General features: G+C 48.5%; 8 non-coding genes across 8 annotated transcripts; all 8 read right to left on the minus strand.

The window, feature by feature from the left end:
- Positions 1 to 1,572: 1,572 nt before the first annotated feature.
- TRNAV-CAC (transfer RNA valine (anticodon CAC)) lies at positions 1,573 to 1,645 on the minus strand. The gene has a single exon. It is a non-coding gene; the product is annotated as a tRNA-Val (tRNA).
- Positions 1,646 to 6,670: 5,025 nt separating this feature from the next.
- TRNAL-CAA (transfer RNA leucine (anticodon CAA)) lies at positions 6,671 to 6,782 on the minus strand. The gene is made up of 2 exons: positions 6,745 to 6,782; positions 6,671 to 6,716 (listed from the first exon to the last, which is right to left on the minus strand). It is a non-coding gene; the product is annotated as a tRNA-Leu (tRNA).
- A 306-nt stretch (positions 6,783 to 7,088) lies between these two features.
- On the minus strand, positions 7,089 to 7,161 carry TRNAV-CAC (transfer RNA valine (anticodon CAC)). Its single transcript has one exon. It is a non-coding gene; the product is annotated as a tRNA-Val (tRNA).
- A 3,081-nt stretch (positions 7,162 to 10,242) lies between these two features.
- Positions 10,243 to 10,354, minus strand: TRNAL-CAA (transfer RNA leucine (anticodon CAA)). The gene is made up of 2 exons: positions 10,317 to 10,354; positions 10,243 to 10,288 (listed from the first exon to the last, which is right to left on the minus strand). It is a non-coding gene; the product is annotated as a tRNA-Leu (tRNA).
- A 3,477-nt stretch (positions 10,355 to 13,831) lies between these two features.
- TRNAL-CAA (transfer RNA leucine (anticodon CAA)) lies at positions 13,832 to 13,943 on the minus strand. The gene is made up of 2 exons: positions 13,906 to 13,943; positions 13,832 to 13,877 (listed from the first exon to the last, which is right to left on the minus strand). It is a non-coding gene; the product is annotated as a tRNA-Leu (tRNA).
- Positions 13,944 to 17,410: 3,467 nt separating this feature from the next.
- Positions 17,411 to 17,522, minus strand: TRNAL-CAA (transfer RNA leucine (anticodon CAA)). The gene is made up of 2 exons: positions 17,485 to 17,522; positions 17,411 to 17,456 (listed from the first exon to the last, which is right to left on the minus strand). It is a non-coding gene; the product is annotated as a tRNA-Leu (tRNA).
- A 3,889-nt stretch (positions 17,523 to 21,411) lies between these two features.
- Positions 21,412 to 21,484, minus strand: TRNAV-CAC (transfer RNA valine (anticodon CAC)). Its single transcript has one exon. It is a non-coding gene; the product is annotated as a tRNA-Val (tRNA).
- A 3,091-nt stretch (positions 21,485 to 24,575) lies between these two features.
- TRNAL-CAA (transfer RNA leucine (anticodon CAA)) lies at positions 24,576 to 24,687 on the minus strand. Its single transcript has 2 exons — positions 24,650 to 24,687; positions 24,576 to 24,621 (listed from the first exon to the last, which is right to left on the minus strand). It is a non-coding gene; the product is annotated as a tRNA-Leu (tRNA).
- Between the last annotated feature and the right edge of the window lie 311 nt (positions 24,688 to 24,998).

Below are 24,998 nucleotides of genomic sequence, written 5' to 3' on the forward strand. Positions count from 1 at the left end.
CACAGAAAAGCAGTTGCAAAGAAATCTCGCATACCTTCATGATGCTGAACCGTCTCGACGCCAGTATAAAGCATGTATTGCATTGCAACATGACATCTTACAAGAGTGAAAAGCAGAAATACTCCTGTTTTAAACACAGACTGAACCTATAAAGGGAGGGGTTTGTCTGGGATTTGAACCGAGGTCCTCTCACACCCGAAGAGAGAATCATACCCCTATACCAACTAGACTGCCGCTGCATAGTCATTTGAAACATCTTCTGAAGCGTCTTTCCGAAAAGCAGGGCCATTTGGAGGCTCTCTCTCTCTAAGCGTGCCATAGCAATTGATGTTTTCTGTCAAGGATTTTTTGTTTGTCTCTAGCAAGGCAAGAGGTAGTCAAAATGCCCTGTGCCAGTGAGCTGAACTAGGGCACTGATGTGAAAAGCAGACCCTTTCTGGTAGTTGTAACCCGCTGCAAGTCATGGACCCTTGCACCTTAGACTTCCCAACCAGAAGCACTGAAGGGCCTGCTAGCTCTTGAGCCAGAGGAGCATGCCTCTTGGATTCAAGCACACTTGCTTGATCAGCGCTCGATCAGGCGAGATTTATATTAGTGGCTCATAGGCCTGAAACACTCACCTGGGAGACGCAGGGTGGCTGATTTCCCGGAATGGCCCTTGATGGGGAAATCACCTCCTTTCCCCCGCCTCATTTCAGAATTGTGTGCTAGTCGCAAGACAGTGTTCAGGGGTTCATGGGTACTGCCTACTCCCAGCTGCCTCTCTGTCTTCTTCATGTAAATTGCAAGTCACGAGGAGGCACCATTGCCAATATGCTCCGCCCACCTAACCAAGAAACCTAGTTTGAGCTTGTCTGCCTGTGTTGTTGCAGGGGCAGTGTCTTCTTTGCCCAAAAGGTGGCAGGAGAGCCTCACTTCAAACGATAGAATCAACTGCTTAAGTAGAAACCAGCATGGTAGTTACTGTCATAAAGTGCAGCTCTAACAGAAGGTGTGCCTGAGACGCCCCTTCCAGTAATACACAGAATTTTGATTGAGGGCCCAGCCGATGGGTTGGTGGATTTCTCCTCACATGCCACAGCAGCTTCCAAAGATAGTGGTGTGAGGAGCTGGCTCTGCAAGCAGAGCAAGATTTAAGGGAAGAAAATACACCTGTCAGAAGTGGGATTTGAACACACGCCTCCATGAAGAGACCAGAAGGTTCAGCTTCACTGAAGATCAAGCTCTCTTGAGTCTGGCGCCTTAGACCACTCGGCCATCCTGACAGCCAAAACAGTGTGCAGGTCGGACTCTTCAGTCTGCACTTGTTGATTTTGCCGCTTGCAATGTTCCTATCAAAGTCACAGCTTTAAAGGCCCCACAATATAACATGGCCAAGAAAAAAAAAAAAAAACAGAACAAGAAACAATGCACATGCACGACCACCGAGGGATGCAGATAACTTTTTAGCGTCCTGCAATAGTAAAGCACGTTTTACACAGGTCACAAGTTTTTAAAGGTCATTTCTGTCTAAGTGTGCATTGAGAGAGACTGAGGTTTTAGGGAGCAAACACAAAAGCTGCTGCTGCCAAGTGTTTCTGCCCGGTCTCGAACCGGGGACCTTTCGCGTGTGAGGCGAACGTGATAACCACTACACTACAGAAACAAGCTTGCTGGTTTGACTGAAGGAGCACAGTTCCCCTCATATGTTTGCACGATTTCCTCTATACTTTATCAGCAGTTGCTCGGAATGCGAGGGGTAAGTGTGAAAATTGCAGCGGTGTCAGCCAGCATGCATACACTCAGACGTCCTGAAAAATCCCACAGTTGCGGGCAGAGACAGACAAATATCTGATGCCTAAATGCCAGGAAGGAGAGCCTGTGAAATCATCACACAGGGCGCACTGAGAGCAAGCAGGAAGGAAGCCAAGGCATTGTAATCCATTTTTCGCCTGAGGCAAAAAATATGTTTTGCGCAACAATGCTTCGAGTGGAATGAGAAATGTTGAGGGGTTGTGTATTTTGAGCAGGATTTGATTGTTTTCCGCTAAAATGGGCTCGTCCGGGATTTGAATCTGGGACCTCTCGCACCCTAAGCGAGAATCATACCCCTAGACCAACGAGCCTGGGCACAGAAATGCAACGGCTCCGACCCTGCTCGGAGGGTTGGTGACAGAGAGTGGGAGACTACATCCCAAAGCAAGAAACTGCACATGGTGCTCTCTTCTGCAGTACGACTAGAGTCATTTGCATGGTCTTCATCGAACATGACATAAAAAGCCTCTATCCTTTAGACATTTTGGCCCAGATTTACAAGAAAATGACTAAGCGCGACGCTGTGCCAAATTTGCAAGCCCCACGCGCCGTCATTTTCAAAATGCAGGGAAGCGCCGTATTTAGTAGAATACAGCGCACCCCTGTGCTTCCCCCTGCGCCAGCTCTAAATTAGCTGCTGAGCGCCAGCGCAGCCGTTCTTGCACCATGGTACAAGGATGACTGCGTTGAGGGGGAAATTGTTTTTGTGCAGGAAGGGACACCTTCCTGCCCAAAAAAAAAATCTTCAATGGTGATTTGCTCTTACTTCTATGTGTGCTGCAGAATGCATCACACATAGAAAGAGCAAAAACAAGGAGAAATGAAAACATTTCTCCTCAGTGCGCCACTCTAACGACACCCCTGGGATGGCGTTGGATTTTGGTGCTGACGCAGATTTACGCCAACTCCTAAATCTGGAGCAGCATCAAAATGCTATGGTGTTGCTGTGGCACACTCCCAACAACACCCATTGCACGCCCCTTCCAGGGAACGCGCTGCGTGCTAAGGGGCCGTATTTACAAGGTGGTGTTAAGCCACAAAAAGTGGCTGAACGCCATCTTGTAAATACCGCACAGTGCATAGTGCCACGGGGGCGTCACTAAAAGTGATGCTCCAGTGGCGATAGGACCTTGTAAGTCTGGCACTTTATTTGCTCAAGGTGTGTGTTCTTGGTGAGGGCAGGAAAGCTATTTTCGCTCTCGTACCTTCCTTCCTTGGCTGGCTTGAATGCTGTAGGCTCAGGCTTCATTGCAAAGGTCAAACAGTGAGCAACTGACTGCCGTAAGCTGGCGCAACTCCTCTTGGTGAGCTGTGACAGATGCCCCAGGAGCGTAGTAGCTCACGATGGTGAGGGATAGACACAGTCTCTTTTATCTCAGCTTGCCTGTCAGGTGAGGCAGGAAATGCAAATACTGTGAAAAAGCCCAGCGACTCGAACCAGGGACCTTTCGCATGTGAGGTGCGCATGATAACCACTACACTAGACAAACAGACACACTTGCCGGCTTGCTTCATGTGGCTATGCATTGTACTGGAACCACCACACTATGGAAACAGACACACCTGCTTGCTTTATGTGGCTATGCATTGGACTGGGATGCAAGTATGAGGGCCAATGTTCATGACGCTCAAAGCTGAGCCTTCCGGAACACGATCTCTTCCCTTGGAAGAAAGGAACTGGGATCACTTTCATTCCAAGAGGTGATTTCAGAACTGGACCCGAAATTACCATGGAGAAGCACTGTGCATTTAATGTTCCTACGAGCACTGCTGCTCCAGCACAGAAAAGCAGTTGCAAAGAAATCTCGCATACCTTCATGATGCTGAACCGTCTCGACGCCAGTATAAAGCATGTATTGCATTGCAACATGACATCTTACAAGAGTGAAAAGCATAAATACTCCTGTTTAAAACACAGACTGAACCTATAAAGGTAGGGGTTTGTCTGGGATTTGAACCGAGGTCCTCTCACACCCGAAGCGAGAATCATACCCCTATATCAACTAGACTGCCGCTGCATAGTCATTTGAAACATCTTCTGAAGCGTCTTTCCGAAAAGCAGGGCCATTTGGAGTCTCTCTCTCTCTAAGCGTGCCATAGCAATTGATGTTTTCTGTCAAGGATTTTTTGTTTGTCTCTAGCAAGGCAAGAGGTAGTCAAAATGCCCTGTGCCAGTGAGCTGAAGTAGGGCACTGATGTGAAAAGCAGACCCTTTCTGGTAGTTGTAACCCGCTGCAAGTCATGGACCCTTGCACCTTAGACTTCCCAACCAGAAGCACTGAAGGGCCTGCTAGCTCTTGAGCCAGAGGAGCATGCCTCTTGGATTCAAGCACACTTGCTCGATCAGCGCTCGATCAGGCAAGATTTATATTAGTGGCTCATAGGCCTGAAACACTCACCTGGGAGACGCAGGGTGGCTGATTTCCCGGAATGGCCCTTGATGGTGAAATCACCTCCTTTCCCCCGCCTCATTTCAGAATTGTGTGCTAGTCGCAAGACAGTGTTCAGGGGTTCATGGGTACTGCCTACTCCCAGCTGCCTCTCTGTCTTCTTCATGTAAATTGCAAGTCACGAGGAGGCACCATTGCCAATATGCTCCGCCCACCTAACCAAGAAACCTAGTTTGAGCTTGTCTGCCTGTGTTGTTGCAGGGGCAGTGTCTTCTTTGCCCAAAAGGTGGCAGGAGAGCCTCACTTCAAACGATAGAATCAACTGCTTAAGTAGAAACCAGCATGGTAGTTACTGTCATAAAGTGCAGCTCTAACAGAAGGTGTGCCTGAGACGCCCCTTCCAGTAATACACAGAATTTTGATTGAGGGCCCAGCCGATGGGTTGGTGGATTTCTCCTCACATGCCACAGCAGCTTCCAAAGATAGTGGTGTGAGGAGCTGGCTCTGCAAGCAGAGCAAGATTTAAGGGAAGAAAATACACCTGTCAGAAGTGGGATTTGAACCCACACCTCCATGAAGAGACCAGAAGGCTCAGCTTCACTGAAGATCAAGCTCTCTTGAGTCTGGCGCCTTAGACCACTCGGCCATCCTGACAGCCAAAACAGTGTGCAGGTCGGACTCTTCAGTCTGCACTTGTTGATTTTGCCGCTTGCAATGTTCCTATCAAAGTCACAGCTTTAAAGGCCCCACAATATAACATGGCCAAGAAAAGAAAAAAAAAACAGAACAAGAAACAATGCACATGCACGACCACCGAGGGATGCAGATAACTTTTTAGCGTCCTGCAATAGTAAAGCACGTTTTACACAGGTCACAAGTTTTTAAAGGTCATTTCTGTCTAAGTGTGCATTGAGAGAGACTGAGGTTTTAGGGAGCAAACACAAAAGCTGCTGCTGCCAAGTGTTTCTGCCCGGTCTCGAACCGGGGACCTTTCGCATGTGAGGTGCGCATGATAACCACTACACTACACAAACAGACACACTTGCCGGCTTGCTTCATGTGGCTATGCATTGTACTGGAACCACCACACTATGGAAACAGACACACCTGCTTGCTTTATGTGGCTATGCATTGGACTGGGATGCAAGGATGAGGGCCAATGTTCATGACGCTCAAAGCTGAGCCTTCCGGAACACGATCTCTTCCCTTGGAAGAAAGGAACTGGGATCACTTTCATTCCAAGAGGTGATTTCAGAACTGGACCCGAAATTACCATGGAGAAGCACTGTGCATTTAATGTTCCTACGAGCACTGCTGCTCCAGCACAGAAAAGCAGTTGCAAAGAAATCTCGCATACCTTCATGATGCTGAACCGTCTCGACGCCAGTATAAAGCATGTATTGCATTGCAACATGACATCTTACAAGAGTGAAAAGCATAAATACTCCTGTTTAAAACACAGACTGAACCTATAAAGGTAGGGGTTTGTCTGGGATTTGAACCGAGGTCCTCTCACACCCGAAGCGAGAATCATACCCCTATACCAACTAGACTGCCGCTGCATAGTCATTTGAAACATCTTCTGAAGCGTCTTTCCGAAAAGCAGGGCCATTTGGAGGCTCTCTCTCTCTAAGCGTGCCATAGCAATTGATGTTTTCTGTCAAGGATTTTTTGTTTGTCTCTAGCAAGGCAAGAGGTAGTCAAAATGCCCTGTGCCAGTGAGCTGAACTAGGGCACTGATGTGAAAAGCAGACCCTTTCTGGTAGTTGTAACCCGCTGCAAGTCATGGACCCTTGCACCTTAGACTTCCCAACCAGAAGCACTGAAGGGCCTGCTAGCTCTTGAGCCAGAGGAGCATGCCTCTTGGATTTAAGCACACTTGCTCGATCAGCGCTTGATCAGGCTCGATCAGGCGAGATTTATATTAGTGGCTCATAGGCCTGAAACACTCACCTGGGAGACGCAGGGTGGCTGATTTCCCGGAATGGCCCTTGATGGGGAAATCACCTCCTTTCCCCCGCCTCATTTCAGAATTGTGTGCTAGTCGCAAGACAGTGTTCAGGGGTTCATGGGTACTGCCTACTCCCAGCTACCTCTCTGTCTTCTTCATGTAAATTGCAAGTCACGAGGAGGCACCATTGCCAATATGCTCCGCCCACCTAACCAAGAAACCTAGTTTGAGCTTGTCTGCCTGTGTTGTTGCAGGGGCAGTGTCTTCTTTGCCCAAAAGGTGGCAGGAGAGCCTCACTTCAAACGATAGAATCAACTGCTTAAGTAGAAACCAGCATGGTAGTTACTGTCATAAAGTGCAGCTCTAACAGAAGGTGTGCCTGAGACGCCCCTTCCAGTAATACACAGAATTTTGATTGAGGGCCCAGCCGATGGGTTGGTGGATTTCTCCTCACATGCCACAGCAGCTTCCAAAGATAGTGGTGTGAGGAGCTGGCTCTGCAAGCAGAGCAAGATTTAAGGGAAGAAAATACACCTGTCAGAAGTGGGATTTGAACCCACGCCTCCATGAAGAGACCAGAAGGCTCAGCTTCACTGACGATCAAGCTCTCTTGAGTCTGGCGCCTTAGACCACTCGGCCATCCTGACAGCCAAAACAGTGTGCAGGTCGGACTCTTCAGTCTGCACTTGTTGATTTTGCCGCTTGCAATGTTCCTATCAAAGTCACAGCTTTAAAGGCCCCACAATATAACATGGCCAAGAAAAAAAAAAAAAACAGAACAAGAAACAATGCACATGCACGACCACCGAGGGATGCAGATAACTTTTTAGCGTCCTGCAATAGTAAAGCACGTTTTACACAGGTCACAAGTTTTTAAAGGTCATTTCTGTCTAAGTGTGCATTGAGAGAGACTGAGGTTTTAGGGAGCAAACACAAAAGCTGCTGCTGACAAGTGTTTCTGCCCGGTCTCGAACCGGGGACCTTTCGCGTGTGAGGCGAACGTGATAACCACTACACTACAGAAACAAGCTTGCTGGTTTGACTGAAGGAGCACAGTTCCCCTCATATGTTTGCACGATTTCCTCTATACTTTATCAGCAGTTGCTTGGAATGCGAGGGGTAAGTGTGAAAATTGCAGCGGTGTCAGCCAGCATGCATACACTCAGACGTCCTGAAAAATCCCACAGCTGCGGGCAGAGACAGACAAATATCTGATGCCTAAATGCCAGGAAGGAGAGCCTGTGAAATCATCACACAGGGCGCACTGAGAGCAAGCAGGAAGGAAGCCAAGGCATTGTAATCCATTTTTCGCCTGAGGCAAAAAATATGTTTTGCGCAACAATGCTTCGAGTGGAATGAGAAATGTTGAGGGGTTGTGTATTTTGAGCAGGATTTGATTGTTTTCCGCTAAAATGGGCTTGTCCGGGATTTGAACCTGGGACCTCTCGCACCCTAAGCGAGAATCATACCCCTAGACAAACGAGCCTGGGCACAGAAATGCAACGGCTCCGACCCTGCTCGGAGGGTTGGTGACAGAGAGTGGGAGACTACATCCCAAAGCAAGAAACTGCACATGGTGCTCTCTTCTGCAGTACGACTAGAGTCATTTGCATGGTCTTCATCGAACATGACATAAAAAGCCTCTATCCTTTAGACATTTTGGCCCAGATTTACAAGAAAATGACTAAGCGCGACGCTGTGCCAAATTTGCAAGCCCCACGCGCCGTCATTTTCAAAATGCAGGGAAGCGCCGTATTTAGTAGAATACAGCGCACCCCTGTGCTTCCCCCTGCGCCAGCTCTAAATTAGCTGCTGAGCGCCAACGCAGCCGTTCTTGCACCATGGTACAAGGATGACTGCGTTGAGGGGGAAATTGTTTTTGTGCAGGAAGGGACACCTTCCTGCCCAAAAAAAAAATCTTCAATGGTGATTTGCTCTTACTTCTATGTGTGCTGCAGAATGCATCACACATAGAAAGAGCAAAAACAAGGAGAAATTAAAACATTTCTCCTCAGTGCGCCACTCTAACGACACCCCTGGGATGGCGTTGGATTTTGGTGCTGACGCAGATTTACGCCAACTCCTAAATCTGGAGCAGTATCAAAATGCTATGGTGTTGCTGTGGCACACTCCCAACAACACCCATTGCACGCCCCTTCCAGGGAACGCGCTGCGTGCTAAGGGGCCGTATTTACAAGGTGGTGTTAAGCCACAAAAAGTGGCTGAACGCCATCTTGTAAATACCGCGCAGTGCATAGTGCCACCGGGGCGTCACTAAAAGTGATGCTCCGGTGGCGATAGGGCCTTGTAAGTCTGGCACTTTATTTGCTCAAGGTGTGTGTTCTTGGTGAGGGCAGGAAAGCTATTTTCGCTCTCGTACCTTCCTTCCTTGGCTGGCTTGAATGCTGTAGGCTCAGGCTTCATTGCAAAGGTCAAACAGTGAGCAACTGACTGCCGTAAGCTGGCGCAACTCCTCTTGGTGAGCTGTGACAGATGCCCCAGGAGCGTAGTACCTCACGATGGTGAGGGATAGACACAGTCTCTTTTATCTCAGCTTGCCTGTCAGGTGAGGCAGGAAATGCAAATACTGTGAAAAAGCCCAGCGTCTCGAACCAGGGACCTTTCGCATGTGAGGTGCGCATGATAACCACTACACTAGACAAACAGACACACTTGCTGGCTTGCTTCATGTGGCTATGCATTGTACTGGAACCACCACACTATGGAAACAGACACACCTGCTTGCTTTATGTGGCTATGCATTGGACTGGGATGCAAGGATGAGGGCCAATGTTCATGACGCTCAAAGCTGAGCCTTCCGGAACACGATCTCTTCCCTTGGAAGAAAGGAACTGGGATCACTTTCATTCCAAGAGGTGATTTCAGAACTGGACCCGAAATTACCATGGAGAAGCACTGTGCATTTAATGTTCCTACGAGCACTGCTGCTCCAGCACAGAAAAGCAGTTGCAAAGAAATCTCGCATACCTTCATGATGCTGAACCGTCTCGACGCCAGTATAAAGCATGTATTGCATTGCAACATGACATCTTACAAGAGTGAAAAGCATAAATACTCCTGTTTAAAACACAGACTGAACCTATAAAGGTAGGGGTTTGTCTGGGATTTGAACCGAGGTCCTCTCACACCCGAAGCGAGAATCATACCCCTATACCAACTAGACTGCCGCTGCATAGTCATTTGAAACATCTTCTGAAGCGTCTTTCCGAAAAGCAGGGCCATTTGGAGGCTCTCTCTCTCTAAGCGTGCCATAGCAATTGATGTTTTCTGTCAAGGATTTTTTGTTTGTCTCTAGCAAGGCAAGAGGTAGTCAAAATGCCCTGTGCCAGTGAGCTGAACTAGGGCACTGATGTGAAAAGCAGACCCTTTCTGGTAGTTGTAACCCGCTGCAAGTCATGGACCCTTGCACCTTAGACTTCCCAACCAGAAGCACTGAAGGGCCTGCTAGCTCTTGAGCCAGAGGAGCATGCCTCTTGGATTCAAGCACACTTGCTCGATCAGCGCTCGATCAGGCGAGATTTATATTAGTGGCTCATAGGCCTGAAACACTCACCTGGGAGACGCAGGGTGGCTGATTTCCCGGAATGGCCCTTGATGGGGAAATCACCTCCTTTCCCCCGCCTCATTTCAGAATTGTGTGCTAGTCGCAAGACAGTGTTCAGGGGTTCATGGGTACTGCCTACTCCCAGCTGCCTCTCTGTCTTCTTCATGTAAATTGCAAGTCACGAGGAGGCACCATTGCCAATATGCTCCGCCCACCTAACCAAGAAACCTAGTTTGAGCTTGTCTGCCTGTGTTGTTGCAGGGGCAGTGTCTTCTTTGCCCAAAAGGTGGCAGGAGAGCCTCACTTCAAACAATAGAATCAACTGCTTAAGTAGAAACCAGCATGGTAGTTACTGTCATAAAGTGCAGCTCTAACAGAAGGTGTGCCTGAGACGTCCCTTCCAGTAATACACAGAATTTTGATTGAGGGGCCAGCCGATGGGTTGGTGGATTTCTCCTCACATGCCACAGCAGCTTCCAAAGATAGTGGTGTGAGGAGCTGGCTCTGCAAGCAGAGCAAGATTTAAGGGAAGAAAATACACCTGTCAGAAGTGGGATTTGAACCCACGCCTCCATGAAGAGACCAGAAGGCTCAGCTTCACTGAAGATCAAGCTCTCTTGAGTCTGGCGCCTTAGACCACTCGGCCATCCTGACAGCCAAAACAGTGTGCAGGTCGGACTCTTCAGTCTGCACTTGTTGATTTTCCCGCTTGCAATGTTCCTATCAAAGTCACAGCTTTAAAGGCCCCACAATATAACATGGCCAAGAAAAAAAAAAAAAAACAGAACAAGAAACAAGAAACAATGCACATGCACGACTCCGAGGGATGCAGATAACTTTTTAGCGTCCTGCAATAGTAAAGCACGTTTTACACAGGTCACAAGTTTTTAAAGGTCATTTCTGTCTAAGTGTGCATTGAGAGAGACTGAGGTTTTAGGGAGCAAACACAAAAGCTGCTGCTGCCAAGTGTTTCTGCCCGGTCTCGAACCGGGGACCTTTCGCGTGTGAGGCAAACGTGATAACCACTACACAACAGAAACAAGCTTGCTGGTTTGACTGAAGGAGCACAGTTCCCCTCATATGTTCGCACGATTTCCTCTATACTTTATCAGCAGTTGCTCGGAATGCGAGGGGTAAGTGTGAAAATTGCAGCGGTGTCAGCCAGCATGCATACACTCAGACGTCCTGAAAAATCCCACAGCTGCGGGCAGAGACAGACAAATATCTGATGCCTAAATGCCAGGAAGGAGAGCCTGTGAAATCATCACACAGGGCGCACTGAGAGCAAGCAGGAAGGAAGCCAAGGCATTGTAATCCATTTTTCGCCTGAGGCAAAAAATATGTTTTGCGCAACAATGCTTCGAGTGGAATGAGAAATATTGAGGGGTTGTGTATTTTGAGCAGGATTTGATTGTTTTCCGGTAAAATGGGCTTGTCCGGGATTTGAACCTGGGACCTCTCGCACCCTAAGCGAGAATCATACCCCTAGACCAACGAGCCTGGGGACAGAAATGCAACGGCTCCGACCCTGCTCGGAGGGTTGGTGACAGAGAGTGGGAGACTACATCCCAAAGCAAGAAACTGCACATGGTGCTCTCTTCTGCAGTACGACTAGAGTCATTTGCATGGTCTTCATCGAACATGACATAAAAAGCCTCTATCCTTTAGACGTTTTGGCCCAGATTTACAAGAAAATGACTAAGCGCGACGCTGTGCCAAATTTGCAAGCCCCACGCGCCGTCATTTTCAAAATGCAGGGAAGCGCCGTATTTAGTAGAATACAGCGCACCCCTGTGCTTCCCCCTGCGCCAGCTCTAAATTAGCTGCTGAGCGCCAACGCAGCCGTTCTTGCACCATGGTACAAGGATGACTGCGTTGAGGGGGAAATTGTTTTTGTGCAGGAAGGGACACCTTCCTGCCCAAAAAAAAAATCTTCAATGGTGATTTGCTCTTACTTCTATGTGTGCTGCAGAATGCATCACACATAGAAAGAGCAAAAACAAGGAGAAATGAAAACATTTCTCCTCAGTGCGCCACTCTAACGACACCCCTGGGATGGCGTTGGATTTTGGTGCTGACGCAGATTTACGCCAACTCCTAAATCTGGAGCAGTATCAAAATGCTATGGTGTTGCTGTGGCACTCTCCCAACAACACCCATTGCACGCCCCTTCCAGGGAACGCGCTGCGTGCTAAGGGGCCGTATTTACAAGGTGGTGTTAAGCCACAAAAAGTGGCTGAACGCCATCTTGTAAATACCGCGCAGTGCATAGTGCCACCGGGGCGTCACTAAAAGTGATGCTCCGGTGGCGATAGGGCCTTGTAAGTCTGGCACTTTATTTGCTCAAGGTGTGTGTTCTTGGTGAGGGCAGGAAAGCTATTTTCGCTCTCGTACCTTCCTTCCTTGGCTGGCTTGAGTGCTGTAGGCTCAGGCTTCATTGCAAAGGTCAAACAGTGAGCAACTGACTGCCGTAAGCTGGCGCAACTCCTCTTGGTGAGCTGTGACAGATGCCCCAGGAGCGTAGTACCTCACGATGGTGAGGGATAGACACAGTCTCTTTTATCTCAGCTTGCCTGTCAGGTGAGGCAGGAAATGCAAATACTGTGAAAAAGCCCAGCGTCTCGAACCAGGGACCTTTCGCATGTGAGGTGCGCATGATAACCACTACACTAGACAAACAGACACACTTGCCGGCTTGCTTCATGTGGCTATGCATTGTACTGGAACCACCACACTATGGAAACAGACACACCTGCTTGCTTTATGTGGCTATGCATTGGACTGGGATGCAAGGATGAGGGCCAATGTTCATGACGCTCAAAGCTGAGCCTTCCGGAACACGATCTCTTCCCTTGGAAGAAAGGAACTGGGATCACTTTCATTCCAAGAGGTGATTTCAGAACTGGACCCGAAATTACCATGGAGAAGCACTGTGCATTTAATGTTCCTACGAGCACTGCTGCTCCAGCACAGAAAAGCAGTTGCAAAGAAATCTTGCATACCTTCATGATGCTGAACCGTCTCGACGCCAGTATAAAGCATGTATTGCATTGCAACATGACATCTTACAAGAGTGAAAAGCATAAATACTCCTGTTTAAAACACAGACTGAACCTATAAAGGTAGGGGTTTGTCTGGGATTTGAACCGAGGTCCTCTCACACCCGAAGCGAGAATCATACCCCTATACCAACTAGACTGCCGCTGCATAGTCATTTGAAACATCTTCTGAAGCGTCTTTCCGAAAAGCAGGGCCATTTGGAGGCTCTCTCTCTCTAAGCGTGCCATAGCAATTGATGTTTTCTGTCAAGGATTTTTTGTTTGTCTCTAGCAAGGCAAGAGGTAGTCAAAATGCCCTGTGCCAGTGAGCTGAACTAGGGCACTGATGTGAAAAGCAGACCCTTTCTGGTAGTTGTAACCCGCTGCAAGTCATGGACCCTTGCACCTTAGACTTCCCAACCAGAAGCACTGAAGGGCCTGCTAGCTCTTGAGCCAGAGGAGCATGCCTCTTGGATTCAAGCACACTTGCTCGATCAGCGCTCGATGAGGCTCGATCAGGCGAGATTTATATTAGTGGCTCATAGGCCTGAAACACTCACCTGGGAGACGCAGGGTGGCTGATTTCCCGGAATGGCCCTTGATGGGGAAATCACCTCCTTTCCCCCGCCTCATTTCAGAATTGTGTGCTAGTCGCAAGACAGTGTTCAGGGGTTCATGGGTACTGCCTACTCCCAGCTGCCTCTCTGTCTTCTTCATGTAAATTGCAAGTCACGAGGAGGCACCATTGCCAATATGCTCCGCCCACCTAACCAAGAAACCTAGTTTGAGCTTGTCTGCCTGTGTTGTTGCAGGGGCAGTGTCTTCTTTGCCCAAAAGGTGGCAGGAGAGCCTCACTTCAAACGATAGAATCAACTGCTTAAGTAGAAACCAGCATGGTAGTTACTGTCATAAAGTGCAGCTCTAACAGAAGGTGTGCCTGAGACGTCCCTTCCAGTAATACACCGAATTTTGATTGAGGGCCCAGCCGATGGGTTGGTGGATTTCTCCTCACATGCCACAGCAGCTTCCAAAGATAGTGGTGTGAGGAGCTGGCTCTGCAAGCAGAGCAAGATTTAAGGGAAGAAAATACACCTGTCAGAAGTGGGATTTGAACCCACGCCTCCATGAAGAGACCAGAAGGCTCAGCTTCACTGAAGATCAAGCTCTCTTGAGTCTGGCGCCTTAGACCACTCGGCCATCCTGACAGCCAAAACAGTGTGCAGGTCGGACTCTTCAGTCTGCACTTGTTGATTTTGCCGCTTGCAATGTTCCTATCAAAGTCACAGCTTTAAAGGCCCCACAATATAACATGGCCAAGAAAAAAAAAAAAAAACAGAACAAGAAACAAGAAACAATGCACATGCACGACTCCGAGGGATGCAGATAACTTTTTAGCGTCCTGCAATAGTAAAGCACGTTTTACACAGGTCACAAGTTTTTAAAGGTCATTTCTGTCTAAGTGTGCATTGAGAGAGACTGAGGTTTTAGGGAGCAAACACAAAAGCTGCTGCTGCCAAGTGTTTCTGTCCGGTCTCGAACCGGGGACCTTTCGCGTGTGAGGCGAACGTGATAACCACTACACAACAGAAACAAGCTTGCTGGTTTGACTGAAGGAGCACAGTTCCCCTCATATGTTCGCACGATTTCCTCTATACTTTATCAGCAGTTGCTCGGAATGCGAGGGGTAAGTGTGAAAATTGCAGCGGTGTCAGCCAGCATGCATACACTCAGACGTCCTGAAAAATCCCACAGCTGCGGGCAGAGACAGACAAATATCTGATGCCTAAATGCCAGGAAGGAGAGCCTGTGAAATCATCACACAGGGCGCACTGAGAGCAAGCAGGAAGGAAGCCAAGGCATTGTAATCCATTTTTCGCCTGAGGCAAAAAATATGTTTTGCGCAACAATGCTTCGAGTGGAATGAGAAATATTGAGGGGTTGTGTATTTTGAGCAGGATTTGATTGTTTTCCGCTAAAATGGGCTTGTCCGGGATTTGAACCTGGGACCTCTCGCACCCTAAGCGAGAATCATACCCCTAGACCAACGAGCCTGGGCACAGAAATGCAACGGCTCCGACCCTGCTCGGAGGGTTGGTGACAGAGAGTGGGAGACTACATCCCAAAGCAAGAAACTGCACATGGTGCTCTCTTCTGCAGTACGACTAGAGTCATTTGCATGGTCTTCATCGAACATGACATAAAAAGCCTCTATCCTTTAGACATTTTGGCCCAGATTTACAAGAAAATGACTAAGCGCGACGCTGTGCCAAATTTGCAAGCCCCACGCGCCGTCATTTTCAAAATGCAGGGAAGCGCCGTATTTAGTAGAATACAGCGCACCCCTGTGCTTCCCCCTGCGCCAGCTCTAAATTAGCTGCTGAGCGCCAACGCAGCCGTTCTTGCACCATGGTACAAGGATGACTGCGTTGAGGGGGAAATTGTTTTTGTGCAGGAAGGGACACCTTCCTGCCCAAAAAAAAAATCTTCAATGGTGATTTGCTCTTACTTCTATGTGTGCTGCAGAATGCATCACACATAGAAAGAGCAAAAACAAGGAGAAATGAAAACATTTCTCCTCAGTGCGCCACTCTAACGACACCCCTGGGATGGCGTTGGATTTTGGTGCTGACGCAGATTTACGCCAACTCCTAAATCTGGAGCAGTATCAAAATGCTATGGTGTTGCTGTGGCACTCTCCCAACAACACCCATTGCACGCCCCTTCCAGGGAACGCGCTGCGTGCTAAGGGGCCGTATTTACAAGGTGGTGTTAAGCCACAAAAAGTGGCTGAACGCCATCTTGTAAATACCGCGCAGTGCATAGTGCCACCGGGGCGTCACTAAAAGTGATGCTCCGGTGGCGATAGGGCCTTGTAAGTCTGGCACTTTATTTGCTCAAGGTGTGTGTTCTTGGTGAGGGCAGGAAAGCTATTTTCGCTCTCGTACCTTCCTTCCTTGGCTGGCTTGAATGCTGTAGGCTCAGGCTTCATTGCAAAGGTCAAACAGTGAGCAACTGACTGCCGTAAGCTGGCGCAACTCCTCTTGGTGAGCTGTGACAGATGCCCCAGGAGCGTAGTACCTCACGATGGTGAGGGATAGACACAGTCTCTTTTATCTCAGCTTGCCTGTCAGGTGAGGCAGGAAATGCAAATACTGTGAAAAAGCCCAGCGTCTCGAACCAGGGACCTTTCGCATGTGAGGTGCGCATGATAACCACTACACTAGACAAACAGACACACTTGCCGGCTTGCTTCATGTGGCTATGCATTGTACTGGAACCACCACACTATGGAAACAGACACACCTGCTTGCTTTATGTGGCTATGCATTGGACTGGGATGCAAGGATGAGGGCCAATGTTCATGACGCTCAAAGCTGAGCCTTCCGGAACACGATCTCTTCCCTTGGAAGAAAGGAACTGGGATCACTTTCATTCCAAGAGGTGATTTCAGAACTGGACCCGAAATTACCATGGAGAAGCACTGTGCATTTAATGTTCCTACGAGCACTGCTGCTCCAGCACAGAAAAGCAGTTGCAAAGAAATCTCGCATACCTTCATGATGCTGAACCGTCTCGACGCCAGTATAAAGCATGTATTGCATTGCAACATGACATCTTACAAGAGTGAAAAGCATAAATACTCCTGTTTAAAACACAGACTGAACCTATAAAGGTAGGGGTTTGTCTGGGATTTGAACCGAGGTCCTCTCACACCCGAAGCGAGAATCATACCCCTATACCAACTAGACTGCCGCTGCATAGTCATTTGAAACATCTTCTGAAGCGTCTTTCCGAAAAGCAGGGCCATTTGGAGGCTCTCTCTCTCTAAGCGTGCCATAGCAATTGATGTTTTCTGTCAAGGATTTTTTGTTTGTCTCTAGCAAGGCAAGAGGTAGTCAAAATGCCCTGTGCCAGTGAGCTGAACTAGGGCACTGATGTGAAAAGCAGACCTTTTCTGGTAGTTGTAACCCGCTGCAAGTCATGGACCCTTGCACCTTAGACTTCCCAACCAGAAGCACTGAAGGGCCTGCTAGCTCTTGAGCCAGAGGAGCATGCCTCTTGGATTCAAGCACACTTGCTCGATCATCGCTCGATCAGGCGAGATTTATATTAGTGGCTCATAGGCCTGAAACACTCACCTGGGAGACGCAGGGTGGCTGATTTCCCGGAATGGCCCTTGATGGGGAAATCACCTCCTTTCCCCCGCCTCATTTCAGAATTGTGTGCTAGTCGCAAGACAGTGTTCAGGGGTTCATGGGTACTGCCTACTCCCAGCTGCCTCTCTGTCTTCTTCATGTAAATTGCAAGTCACGAGGAGGCACCATTGCCAATATGCTCCGCCCACCTAACCAAGAAACCTAGTTTGAGCTTGTCTGCCTGTGTTGTTGCAGGGGCAGTGTCTTCTTTGCCCAAAAGGTGGCAGGAGAGCCTCACTTCAAACAATAGAATCAACTGCTTAAGTAGAAACCAGCATGGTAGTTACTGTCATAAAGTGCAGCTCTAACAGAAGGTGTGCCTGAGACGCCCCTTCCAGTAATACACAGAATTTTGATTGAGGGCCCAGCCGATGGGTTGGTGGATTTCTCCTCACATGCCACAGCAGCTTCCAAAGATAGTGGTGTGAGGAGCTGGCTCTGCAAGCAGAGCAAGATTTAAGGGAAGAAAATACACCTGTCAGAAGTGGGATTTGAACCCACGCCTCCATGAAGAGACCAGAAGGTTCAGCTTCACTGAAGATCAAGCTCTCTTGAGTCTGGCGCCTTAGACCACTCGGCCATCCTGACAGCCAAAACAGTGCGCAGGTCGGACTCTTCAGTCTGCACTTGTTGATTTTGCCGCTTGCAATGTTCCTATCAAAGTCACAGCTTTAAAGGCCCCACAATATAACATGGCCAAGAAAAAAAAAAAAAAACAGAACAAGAAACAATGCACATGCACGACCACCGAGGGATGCTGATAACTTTTTAGCGTCCTGCAATAGTAAAGCACGTTTTACACAGGTCACAAGTTTTTAAAGGTCATTTCTGTCTAAGTGTGCATTGAGAGAGACTGAGGTTTTAGGGAGCAAACACAAAAGCTGCTGCTGCCAAGGGTTTCTGCCCGGTCTCGAACCGGGGACCTTGCGCGTGTGAGGCGAACATGATAACCACTACACTACAGAAACAAGCTTGCTGGTTTGACTGAAGGAGCACAGTTCCCCTCATATGTTTGCACGATTTCCTCTATACTTTATCAGCAGTTGCTCGGAATGCGAGGGGTAAGTGTGAAAATTGCAGCGGTGTCAGCCAGCATGCATACACTCAGACGTCCTGAAAAATCCCACAGTTGCGGGCAGAGACAGACAAATATCTGATGCCTAAATGCCAGGAAGGAGAGCCTGTGAAATCATCACACAGGGCGCACTGAGAGCAAGCAGGAAGGAAGCCAAGGCATTGTAATCCATTTTTCGCCTGAGGCAAAAAATATGTTTTGCGCAACAATGCTTCGAGTGGAATGAGAAATGTTGAGGGGTTGTGTATTTTGAGCAGGATTTGATTGTTTTCCGCTAAAATGGGCTCGTCCGGGATTTGAATCTGGGACCTCTCGCACCCTAAGCGAGAATCATAGCCCTAGACCAACGAGCCTGGGCACAGAAATGCAACGGCTCCGACCCTGCTCGGAGGGTTGGTGACAGAGAGTGGGAGACTACATCCCAAAGCAAGAAACTGCACATGGTGCTCTCTTCTGCAGTACGACTAGAGTCATTTGCATGGTCTTCATCGAACATGACATAAAAAGCCTCTATCCTTTAGACATTTTGGCCCAGATTTACAAGAAAATGACTAAGCGCGACGCTGTGCCAAATTTGCAAGCCCCACGCGCCGTCATTTTCAAAATGCAGGGAAGCGCCGTATTTAGTAGAATACAGCGCACCCCTGTGCTTCCCCCTGCGCCAGCTCTATATTAGCTGCTGAGCGCCAACGCAGCCGTTCTTGCACCATGGTACAAGGATGACTGCGTTGAGGGGGAAATTGTTTTTGTGCAGGAAGGGACACCTTCCTGCCCAAAAAAAAAATCTTCAATGGTGATTTGCTCTTACTTCTATGTGTGCTGCAGAATGCATCACACATAGAAAGAGCAAAAACAAGGAGAAATTAAAACATTTCTCCTCAGTGCGCCACTCTAACGACACCCCTGGGATGGCGTTGGATTTTGGTGCTGACGCAGATTTACGCCAACTCCTAAATCTGGAGCAGCATCAAAATGCTATGGTGTTGCTGTAGCACACTCCCAACAACACCCATTGCACGCCCCTTCCAGGGAACGCGCTGCGTGCTAAGGGGCCGTATTTACAAGGTGGTGTTAAGCCACAAAAAGTGGCTGAACGCCATCTTGTAAATACCGCGCAGTGCATAGTGCCACCGGGGCGTCACTAAAAGTGATGCTCCAGTGGTGATAGGACCTTGTAAATCTGGCACTTTATTTGCTCAAGGTGTGTGTTCTTGGTGAGGGCAGGAAAGCTATTTTCGCTCTCGTACCTTCCTTCCTTGGCTGGCTTGAATGCTGTAGGCTCAGGCTTCATTGCAAAGGTCAAACAGTGAGCAACTGACTGCCGTAAGCTGGCGCAACTCCTCTTGGTGAGCTGTGACAGATGCCCCAGGAGCGTAGTACCTCACGATGGTGAGGGATAGACACAGTCTCTTTTATCTCAGCTTGCCTGTCAGGTGAGGCAGGAAATGCAAATACTGTGAAAAAGCACAGCGACTCGAACCAGGGACCTTTCGCATGTGAGGTGCGCATGATAACCACTACACTAGACAAACAGACACACTTGCCGGCTTGCTTCATGTGGCTATGCATTGTACTGGAACCACCACACTATGGAAACAGACACACCTGCTTGCTTTATGTGGCTATGCATTGGACTGGGATGCAAGGATGAGGGCCAATGTTCATGACGCTCAAAGCTGAGCCTTCCGGAACACGATCTCTTCCCTTGGAAGAAAGGAACTGGGATCACTTTCATTCCAAGAGGTGATTTCAGAACTGGACCCGAAATTACCATGGAGAAGCACTGTGCATTTAATGTTCCTACGAGCACTGCTGCTCCAGCACAGAAAAGCAGTTGCAAAGAAATCTCGCATACCTTCATGATGCTGAACCGTCTCGACGCCAGTATAAAGCATGTATTGCATTGCAACATGACATCTTACAAGAGTGAAAAGCATAAATACTCCTGTTTAAAACACAGACTGAACCTATAAAGGTAGGGGTTTGTCTGGGATTTGAACCGAGGTCCTCTCACACCCGAAGCGAGAATCATACCCCTATACCAACTAGACTGCCGCTGCATAGTCATTTGAAACATCTTCTGAAGCGTCTTTCCGAAAAGCAGGGCCATTTGGAGGCTCTCTCTCTCTAAGCGTGCCATAGCAATTGATGTTTTCTGTCAAGGATTTTTTGTTTGTCTCTAGCAAGGCAAGAGGTAGTCAAAATGCCCTGTGCCAGTGAGCTGAACTAGGGCACTGATGTGAAAAGCAGACCCTTTCTGGTAGTTGTAACCCGCTGCAAGTCATGGACCCTTGCACCTTAGACTTCCCAACCAGAAGCACTGAAGGGCCTGCTAGCTCTTGAGCCAGAGGAGCATGCCTCTTGGATTCAAGCACACTTGCTCGATCAGCGCTCGATTAGGCTCGATCAGGCGAGATTTATATTAGTGGCTCATAGGCCTGAAACACTCACCTGGGAGACGCAGGGTGGCTGATTTCCCGGAATGGCCCTTGATGGGGAAATCACCTCCTTTCCCCCGCCTCATTTCAGAATTGTGTGCTAGTCGCAAGACAGTGTTCACGGGTTCATGGGTACTGCCTACTCCCAGCTGCCTCTCTGTCTTCTTCATGTAAATTGCAAGTCACGAGGAGGCACCATTGCCAATATGCTCCGCCCACCTAACCAAGAAACCTAGTTTGAGCTTGTCTGCCTGTGTTGTTGCAGGGGCAGTGTCTTCTTTGCCCAAAAGGTGGCAGGAGAGCCTCACTTCAAACGATAGAATCAACTGCTTAAGTAGAAACCAGCATGGTAGTTACTGTCATAAAGTGCAGCTCTAACAGAAGGTGTGCCTGAGACGCCCCTTCCAGTAATACACAGAATTTTGATTGAGGGCCCAGCCGATGGGTTGGTGGATTTCTCCTCACATGCCACAGCAGCTTCCAAAGATAGTGGTGTGAGGAGCTGGCTCTGCAAGCAGAGCAAGATTTAAGGGAAGAAAATACACCTGTCAGAAGTGGGATTTGAACCCAGCCTCCATGAAGAGACCAGAAGGCTCAGCTTCACTGAAGATGAAGCTCTCTTGAGTCTGGCGCCTTAGACCACTCGGCCATCCTGACAGCCAAAACAGTGTGCAGGTCGGACTCTTCAGTCTGCACTTGTTGATTTTGCCGCTTGCAATGTTCCTATCAAAGTCACAGCTTTAAAGGCCCCACAATATAACATGGCCAAGAAAAAAAAAAAAAAACAGAACAAGAAACAATGCACATGCACGACCACCGAGGGATGCAGATAACTTTTTAGCGTCCTGCAATAGTAAAGCACGTTTTACACAGGTCACAAGTTTTTAAAGGGCATTTCTGTCTAAGTGTGCATTGAGAGAGACTGAGGTTTTAGGGAGCAAACACAAAAGCTGCTGCTGCCAAGTGTTTCTGCCCGGTCTCGAACCGGGGACCTTTCGCGTGTGAGGCGAACGTGATAACCACTACACTACAGAAACAAGCTTGCTGGTTTGACTGAAGGAGCACAGTTCCCCTCATATGTTTGCACGATTTCCTCTATACTTTATCAGCAGTTGCTTGGAATGCGAGGGGTAAGTGTGAAAATTGCAGCAGTGTCAGCCAGCATGCATACACTCAGACGTCCTGAAAAATCCCACAGCTGCGGGCAGAGACAGACAAATATCTGATGCCTAAATGCCAGGAAGGAGAGCCTGTGAAATCATCACACAGGGCGCACTGAGAGCAAGCAGGAAGGAAGCCAAGGCATTGTAATCCATTTTTCGCCTGAGGCAAAAAATATGTTTTGCGCAACAATGCTTCGAGTGGAATGAGAAATGTTGAGGGGTTGTGTATTTTGAGCAGGATTTGATTGTTTTCCGCTAAAATGGGCTTGTCCGGGATTTGAACCTGGGACCTCTCGCACCCTAAGCGAGAATCATACCCCTAGACCAACGAGCCTGGGCACAGAAATGCAACGGCTCCGACCCTGCTCGGAGGGTTGGTGACAGAGAGTGGGAGACTACATCCCAAAGCAAGAAACTGCACATGGTGCTCTCTTCTGCAGTACGACTAGAGTCATTTGCATGGTCTTCATCGAACATGACATAAAAAGCCTCTATCCTTTAGACATTTTGGCCCAGATTTACAAGAAAATGACTAAGCGCGACGCTGTGCCAAATTTGCAAGCCCCACGCGCCGTCATTTTCAAAATGCAGGGAAGCGCCGTATTTAGTAGAATACAGCGCACCCCTGTGCTTCCCCCTGCGCCAGCTCTAAATTAGCTGCTGAGCGCCAACGCAGCCGTTCTTGCACCATGGTACAAGGATGACTGCGTTGAGGGGGAAATTGTTTTTGTGCAGGAAGGGACACCTTCCTGCCCAAAAAAAAAATCTTCAATGGTGATTTGCTCTTACTTCTATGTGTGCTGCAGAATGCATCACACATAGAAAGAGCAAAAACAAGGAGAAATGAAAACATTTCTCCTCAGTGCGCCACTCTAACGACACCCCTGGGATGGCGTTGGATTTTGGTGCTGACGCAGATTTACGCCAACTCCTAAATCTGGAGCAGTATCAAAATGCTATGGTGTTGCTGTGGCACTCTCCCAACAACACCCATTGCACGCCCCTTCCAGGGAACGCGCTGCGTGCTAAGGGGCCGTATTTACAAGGTGGTGTTAAGCCACAAAAAGTGGCTGAACGCCATCTTGTAAATACCGCGCAGTGCATAGTGCCACCGGGGCGTCACTAAAAGTGATGCTCCGGTGGCGATAGGGCCTTGTAAGTCTGGCACTTTATTTGCTCAAGGTGTGTGTTCTTGGTGAGGGCAGGAAAGCTATTTTCGCTCTCGTACCTTCCTTCCTTGGCTGGCTTGAATGCTGTAGGCTCAGGCTTCATTGCAAAGGTCAAACAGTGAGCAACTGACTGCCGTAAGCTGGCGCAACTCCTCTTGGTGAGCTGTGACAGATGCCCCAGGAGCGTAGTACCTCACGATGGTGAGGGATAGACACAGTCTCTTTTATCTCAGCTTGCCTGTCAGGTGAGGCAGGAAATGCAAATACTGTGAAAAAGCCCAGCGTTTCGAACCAGGGACCTTTCGCATGTGAGGTGCGCATGATAACCACTACACTAGACAAACAGACACACTTGCCGGCTTGCTTCATGTGGCTATGCATTGTACTGGAACCACCACACTATGGAAACAGACACACCTGCTTGCTTTATGTGGCTATGCATTGGACTGGGATGCAAGGATGAGGGCCAATGTTCATGACGCTCAAAGCTGAGCCTTCCGGAACACGATCTCTTCCCTTGGAAGAAAGGAACTGGGATCACTTTCATTCCAAGAGGTGATTTCAGAACTGGACCCGAAATTACCATGGAGAAGCACTGTGCATTTAATGTTCCTACGAGCACTGCTGCTCCAGCACAGAAAAGCAGTTGCAAAGAAATCTTGCATACCTTCATGATGCTGAACCGTCTCGACGCCAGTATAAAGCATGTATTGCATTGCAACATGACATCTTACAAGAGTGAAAAGCAGAAATACTCCTGTTTAAAACACAGACTGAACCTATAAAGGTAGGGGTTTGTCTGGGATTTGAACCGAGGTCCTCTCACACCCGAAGCGAGAATCATACCCCTATACCAACTAGACTGCCGCTGCATAATCATTTGAAACATCTTCTGAAGCGTCTTTCCGAAAAGCAGGGCCATTTGGAGGCTCTCTCTCTCTAAGCGTGCCATAGCAATTGATGTTTTCTGTCAAGGATTTTTTGTTTGTCTCTAGCAAGGCAAGAGGTAGTCAAAATGCCCTGTGCCAGTGAGCTGAACTAGGGCACTGATGTGAAAAGCAGACCCTTTCTGGTAGTTGTAACCCGCTGCAAGTCATGGACCCTTGCACCTTAGACTTCCCAACCAGAAGCACTGAAGGGCCTGCTAGCTCTTGAGCCAGAGGAGCATGCCTCTTGGATTCAAGCACACTTGCTCGATCAGCGCTCGATGAGGCTCGATCAGGCGAGATTTATATTAGTGGCTCATAGGCCTGAAACACTCACCTGGGAGACGCAGGGTGGCTGATTTCCCGGAATGGCCCTTGATGGGGAAAGCACCTCCTTTCCCCCGCCTCATTTCAGAATTGTGTGCTAGTCGCAAGACAGTGTTCAGGGGTTCATGGGTACTGCCTACTCCCAGCTGCCTCTCTGTCTTCTTCATGTAAATTGCAAGTCACGAGGAGGCACCATTGCCAATATGCTCCGCCCACCTAACCAAGAAACCTAGTTTGAGCTTGTCTGCCTGTGTTGTTGCAGGGGCAGTGTCTTCTTTGCCCAAAAGGTGGCAGGAGAGCCTCACTTCAAACGATAGAATCAACTGCTTAAGTAGAAACCAGCATGGTAGTTACTGTCATAAAGTGCAGCTCTAACAGAAGGTGTGCCTGAGACGTCCCTTCCAGTAATACACAGAATTTTGATTGAGGGCCCAGCCGATGGGTTGGTGGATTTCTCCTCACATGCCACAGCAGCTTCCAAAGATAGTGGTGTGAGGAGCTGGCTCTGCAAGCAGAGCAAGATTTAAGGGAAGAAAATACACCTGTCAGAAGTGGGATTTGAACCCACGCCTCCATGAAGAGACCAGAAGGCTCAGCTTCACTGAAGATCAAGCTCTCTTGAGTCTGGCGCCTTAGACCACTCGGCCATCCTGACAGCCAAAACAGTGTGCAGGTCGGACTCTTCAGTCTGCACTTGTTGATTTTGCCGCTTGCAATGTTCCTATCAAAGTCACAGCTTTAAAGGCCCCACAATATAACATGGCCAAGAAAAAAAAAAAAAAACAGAACAAGAAACAAGAAACAATGCACATGCACGACCACCGAGGGATGCAGATAACTTTTTAGCGTCCTGCAATAGTATAGCACGTTTTACACAGGTCACAAGTTTTTAAAGGTCATTTCTGTCTAAGTGTGCATTGAGAGAGACTGAGGTTTTAGGGAGCAAACACAAAAGCTGCTGCTGCC

This window comes from Pleurodeles waltl, chromosome 10 (genome assembly GCF_031143425.1).
Source record: "Pleurodeles waltl isolate 20211129_DDA chromosome 10, aPleWal1.hap1.20221129, whole genome shotgun sequence".
NCBI lineage: Eukaryota > Metazoa > Chordata > Amphibia > Caudata > Salamandridae > Pleurodeles > Pleurodeles waltl.